This window comes from Taeniopygia guttata, chromosome 2, assembly GCF_048771995.1.
Source record: "Taeniopygia guttata chromosome 2, bTaeGut7.mat, whole genome shotgun sequence".
Taxonomy (NCBI): domain Eukaryota; kingdom Metazoa; phylum Chordata; class Aves; order Passeriformes; family Estrildidae; genus Taeniopygia; species Taeniopygia guttata.
In genome coordinates, this window is record NC_133026.1 from 39,324,036 (window position 1) to 39,330,412 (window position 6,377).

Here is a 6,377-nt window from a genome sequence, read left to right on the forward strand (position 1 = left end):
AATGTTGTGTAGACTTTCAGACCATAAAAGGAGGTAAGATACAGCCTTTTTATTTGTTAGGTTTAAAAAAGGTCTTCAAAAGGTTAAATGTGAAAATCTTGACATCCTGTTGAAACCTTCATAAGAAAGAGGAAAAGCAGAGAGGGGAATTACCTCAGAGTAATGTATTACCCCACTGTGATGTATTTAGCATGGGAAAAATTTGAAGCAGGGCATAAAACTTTTGCAAAGCCACTACATATATATATATAATTCTTTTGGGTATAACCAGAGGATAAAGATAACTGTATTGATGATCTCTTAAATTTCTGCAATGACACCTCTGGCCATTTCAAACTGTGAGAACCACAAGATATCTGAACAAAATTTTCTACTACAAGGAAGTCATATAAAAGGATGGAGACATTTTTTCATTTAACATCTTGCAAGTCCACTGCCTAGACAAATCTACGGTACTGGTGCATCAGCTTTAGGGTCTTCTGAGGGAAAACAGTATTTTGTTTCTGTTTAATCCTACCATTCTTTAATCTGACACTGAGCCAGCCCTTAGATTCAGGGTGGCTTTGACAGGTTTCATGCTTTATAACTCCATTTTCCCCTCTCTAATTCTTATATCCTAAAACTATGACTTCTTTTTCTGTTTTCAAACTCATATTTGGGCAAAAGTCATTCTAGCCTAATCTTATTGGAGATTTACGAAAAAGAGGTTTGTATGTATTCAGTTAGGATGTTGTGAATTGGCTCAATAAAGCTCAAATAGCTTTAGAGTAGCTATTGTCTATTCCATAACACTGCTCTGAACATAAACTATGGCATTATACTGGAATTAACCAGTTTGACAGATGACTTTAGTCTTGTTTTGAATACATTGATTGATATATCATTTTGACCTGGAAATAATAATGGAATGCTGGAAAGAGTCTACAAATTTAAGCATCAAAGAATTGCTCAATTTACTTCAATAGTCTTCAACCTCTGTAATAGAACTGCAGAATACATTAAAGATTATTTTGGTACTAGATGATCATTTAACTGAAAATGTTATTTCCATGCCTATTTAGAATATTAATTATTTACTATTGCCTTTACTTATGCTATTATTAAATTCAAAGCTGAGGAAACCACTTATATTACTTGGAAAATTAATCAGATTTCATATTAATTCTTATCTCTCCCAGTTGCCTACAGTCTGAGAATGGATAGCATGAAAACTACTTTTTCTGAAAAGTTTGTTTTATTAATTGGATTTTACTGAATAGATTAGCAGAGAAGAGGCATTAGGATGATCTGCCCTGGTTTTGGTTAGGAGGTACATACTTTGCTTTCCAGTATCTAATGAATTCTGACAGCTCCAGATTGTTTGTTTCCTCCTCCTTGGAATGTTTTTAACATAAAACTTCCATTTTCTTGTTTTTAGTTGGCCCATGGCATTGTTCCATAAATTGATATATACATATTGCTTTTCTAAGGAGTACTCTGTGTTTAACATCAGCTTCCTTCTACTCAACTGCTTTTTATCAAGAATATCTTGTGTTACATTCATTGTGTATATGATTGTGTTAACCATCATTATTGTCCTTTGTATTGGTTTAAAAAGCTGAAAATCTTGTAAGTACAAAACAGACCACATGCCTTTGTCATGGATCTCCTCTGCATCCATCTCTGTTCTCCTTGGTAGGATTTCAGTAGGGTGTTTTTGGTGTTTCTTTTAGATAGTCAGAAATCTAATATCCCTCCATTTCCTCAGTTTTATCTCTTCCACATCTGTGGCAAGCCTGTTCCTTTTTGTAGCATAAGCAACCAAAAATATAGACAGTGATTGAAATAAATTTTCATTCCATTGTGTTGGTATAATCTCCTTTGGGTTACATACTCAAAATATACTCACAGACTGAAGCTGCATATAATCTAATTTTTTTGCTGACATTCATTATGTTCAATAATGGCTATAGTTAGTCCTGGCTTATGGTATATTAAAAGGAAGCAGCACTTATCACAATGCTTCTTAAAAAAACATTTGAAATCCTTTCAGCTTTCTTATTTCATTATTTTGATATATTTAATTGCCTGACTCACTTATCTACAAAATTGTATTAGCCTGACCAGTGCATTTTGAGTTTTGCTTTTCCCCACTTCAATTTGCTGTTTACTGTTCATCTTCTAATTTACCTCACTCTTGACCTTCCATTATTTTAAAATTAAAATTTTCACTTTCTTTCCTCACATTAGCCAGGAGTAGTGAACAACACTTAATCCTAGCTCACTGTAGCAGTTGAATCAGCTTCTGTGGAACTGAGTCCCGTCACACTTACCCATTACATGAGATTTTATAACTAGTTTTTATCCTTCCATACCCAAATTTCCTAAGGTCTGATGATCTTCCTCACATAGAGACAGCCAATGGTATTAGTAGCCATGGATGTCCAAGGATGTATTTTTCGTTAATTTGGTGCTCTGAAAGTAATTCTCAAATTCCCAGAAATTCTCATTGCTCCTCATTCCCTTTCTCTGGATATTGATTATGAAGAAGAAAAGCCATAAATTTATGACTAGTACTGCCATCATCACTGATACAGCAAACTGAGTAGGTGGCAGTCCAAAACATGGGCTTTATCAGAAAATTCTCAAATTTATCTGCCAGGTATCTGGGCAGACCTTTCCTGTGAAGTATTCCAATGTATCCAGGAAAATGCCTCTGTAGTAGGAAATCCCCACTGCACTGGAGTTACACAATAAACTTCAGGCAGGCACTTGTGCTCCATTTTTCTATGGAGTAGTGGCAAGATTATAGCTATGCAGTTCAGGTTTTATTTAGCCACTGATGGAATTTCTTTTAACAGAATCGTGTTTGTTTTATTTGGAGAAGCCTGAACAATATAAAATTGTATTTTTCTTAGCAAAAGATGATTGTTAGTGACAGACTGCCAGGAGGACAGCTGTATTCCAGGACTTAAAACTGCTCTGACAAAATGAATGGACTGATGCTGTTTTTTACCAGCTGGTCCCACAACTTGTTTCTGCTGCCTGCCAGGAGAGGCAAAATGTAAAATTCTGTGGAGGTCAGGGCATAAGTTAAGGTTCTTCACAAGTGCAGCTGCCCCAGCATCAAGCACTGCTGTGGTAGCTTAGCACCTCTCCAACTGCATCCTCTAGAATTAATCTGGCAAGCCATTGCTGAATTTCTGAGACAAGTGAGCCCCCCTGCAGGCAAACTTGAGCTTGGAGGAGCACAGTCTTGATCCTTGTGGCAAGGCTGGTTTGAGCTGGCTCACCTCTCCCAGGATATTCCAGCCTGTCTGGCAGCAGATCACACCCCTATCCCATGTTTAGGTTTCTCCACATCAGGACTTTGCTTATTACAGAATCCTGCAGGTTACTCTATTCTCTTGAAAATGCCTCCATGCACTATGCTTTCTGTCTTAAGCTGTGTTAGCCTGATGTCATTACCCCAAAGCAGTCACAAGAACAGAACTGTGCAGTGATTGGGGGAAAAATACTACATAATCCAAAGAATTTTGTATATTTTCCCTTCCATCTCCAGAAGTGTGCATCAAATTAAATTTACTCAAAATGTGACAAACTTGTCCTACATCAAAAGTTATTAAGTGGAATGTATGTTTTCAAGTGCACGTAATAGCATTGATTTACAATTCCTCATACAAAATAATTTTTATTGGACTTTCTGTAGTCTGTGTCTTTGTCATAGGCAAAAGTACAAATGTTCTGCTGGGCCTTTTCTCTCTTCTTTGGGTTGTATATGCAGTCAAATAAGGCAACAGATAAAACAACAATGAAGGATTCAGATTTTTACAAAGTTTTTGACTAGTAACTGTGAATGTAGGATTACATTTCAGCATGATTTCAGGAGAATGCTGAATAGCATTCACTGATAACTTCTATACTAGGATCTGCTCACTGCTGGTGGTATTTTTAGCCTGGTGCAAGCTGTCAGAATAAGCACATCCTATCTTTAAGAGTGTCCAGGTTCATCAGGTGAAAGAGGAAAAGCTAAGGCTCTGCATGAAGAAGCATGAAAGCTGCATTGAAAGCAGAAGAGTTCTCTCTTCCACCAGCTTGGTCAATTAACATATAATGGACGCAGCAGGTAAACAAGTCTTAAAGAAATTGAAATTGAAAGTGGTAAGAGGGACCTATTTTGTGAATCCGGATAAGAAAGGCTGCCAGGAGGTCTGTGTCAGATGAAGGAATAGAGATGGAAGAGAATAAAACAAACACAGCATTGACACTGACTTGGCTTTTGTTCTTCAGTTTTAGTCCTTGTATTTGTTTTGCTTTGCTTTTCTAAAAAAAAAAAGACTATAAATAATCTAACATGCAATGTAAAATAAATGACTCCAGCACAACAGTCCCCTAAATCTTGCTCCAACCCCCTTTTCTTAGTCACTAGAAGTGTATGAAAAATGCAAATCACTGAACTCAAAAGCTTACAGCCTCAGTAACTGAGGTAACGGGGTTTTGTTTATAAGAATAGCATAGCACTCTGCAGCATAAACCTTCAATTAATCCTTTAGTGCAACCTACAACGATAGACTGCATGGTATTATCAAATTCTGTTTTAGCTGTACCATAAGCACACTAAGTTAAAAGTGCTTCAGGCAGCTAAAATGACACACTTGAAATTTTTTGTTGTGTTTCTCTGTTCTGCTTTCAATTGCACTAACAGGGGGAAAAGGTGAGGGGGAGAGAAGATCAGAGAAACCCACACAGGTTTTAAAATAGAATTTGAAAGGCAATGTTCTTTATTTACGCATTTTACTGTGTTTTTTCCATTGTGTTTGCATATAATCCTTTCAATCTGTACCCACCCTCTTTTTGTGGGTGTGGGTACAGATCCTTACCTAAGGCAGGCAAAATTGGTGTCAGTGGGAGTGGTGTTGTCTCCAAGTACAGGTTAGACATAAAGGCTCAGATTACCCTAGATTCAGGTTAGGTGTGTAGGATGAATCTGTGGGTCAGGGAGAAACCAGACTCTGCTCAGGGAAGACCTAGGTGTGCACCACCCTCTCTTTTGCTGTGTCCTGGCATGTTGATACAGGGAGGGAGAAGCCAGCAGACGAGTGTTCTTATTAGGATAGTGAGGATGACCAGGCATGTCATGCTCTGCCCACTGTCCCTGTTTGCCTTTGAGATGCAGCCACACCTGGCTCAGGTTTCCTCGATAATCATCATAGGTGTCTGCAGAGCTTAACTTTACTACAGGAAAGCAAATGACTTTCCTTTGACTATAAGGAAGCTAGGACAGAATATATTTCCAATACAGACCATGCAAGAAAATGTCTACAGTAAGCGGGAAGAAACTAGTGAAAAGATCTGTCTTTGGGAAAAAAGCATATATATGGGATATATACAGGAAATTACCTGTAATGCACCTTTCTTTGTCTGTATTTCTAGTGTGCAGCCTGAATTCTGCTAACATTGACTGTATGTTTGGTATAAGAATGCATTTAGTGCATCTCAAATAAGATGGGATTATTTCTTTGTCCTCTTTTGGCTAGTCTGACAAGAAACAGTAATGTGTTTCTTCAGTTTATTTGCATAGCCTGTATCTTCTCAGCCAAAATTTCCTTTCCCACCTTTATCAAAGCTTTTATTGCTCTAATATTTTATGTTGTTAGAGTTTTCCTATTGGCATTCATCATCTATACAGGCACATATGTATTTTCTGTGGACTATAATGCAAATTGCTTCTTTACTCTAACGGGTGTATTTGCATGAAAGAGGACCAGTGATCCTTAAATTTAATTTTATTCTGCAAAAAATCCTGAAGGCCCTGAAGAACATGTGCTAGGTGATTTTCATTCTACTATTTTGAAACAGTACTGGTAATGAAATATCCTGTAGGGATGGCTTTAGAGAGACAAGTAGTCAGTGTTGCAATGCAGTGATGGCAGTGCCTGTGGTGCTTTGGATATGTTATTGCTACTGCCTTGTGCTCTGGAACATAAGAGAAACAGGGTAGTTATGGGCTGTTTGGCCACTATTGTTGGATTTCTGCAGTGTGGGCTCCTCTCAAGCTATTCTGTGAATGATAGAATCTAGGAGGAAGTAGCGGCATTACCCAAGAGAAAATGAACTAACAGATTCCTTGGAGTGTTATTTCTGGCAAACGATGTTTTTCCCTTGGATAGCTTTCACATTGCTGGAAGAGCCAGCAGGCATCAAAGTGCTAAGGCATGCTATGTTTTCAGACACCTGTGAAGATAAATCGGTTGTGAATTTTGGGCTTTTGAGTTAAATGCCCTCAGGACAGGAGATGAAAAATTAGTCCTCCTGTTTGTGAAATGTCTTCTGTGTAGCTAAAACAAATTTTTAAAACCTGGTACATTTCTTCCAGTGAAAATCAAATCTGCATAAAA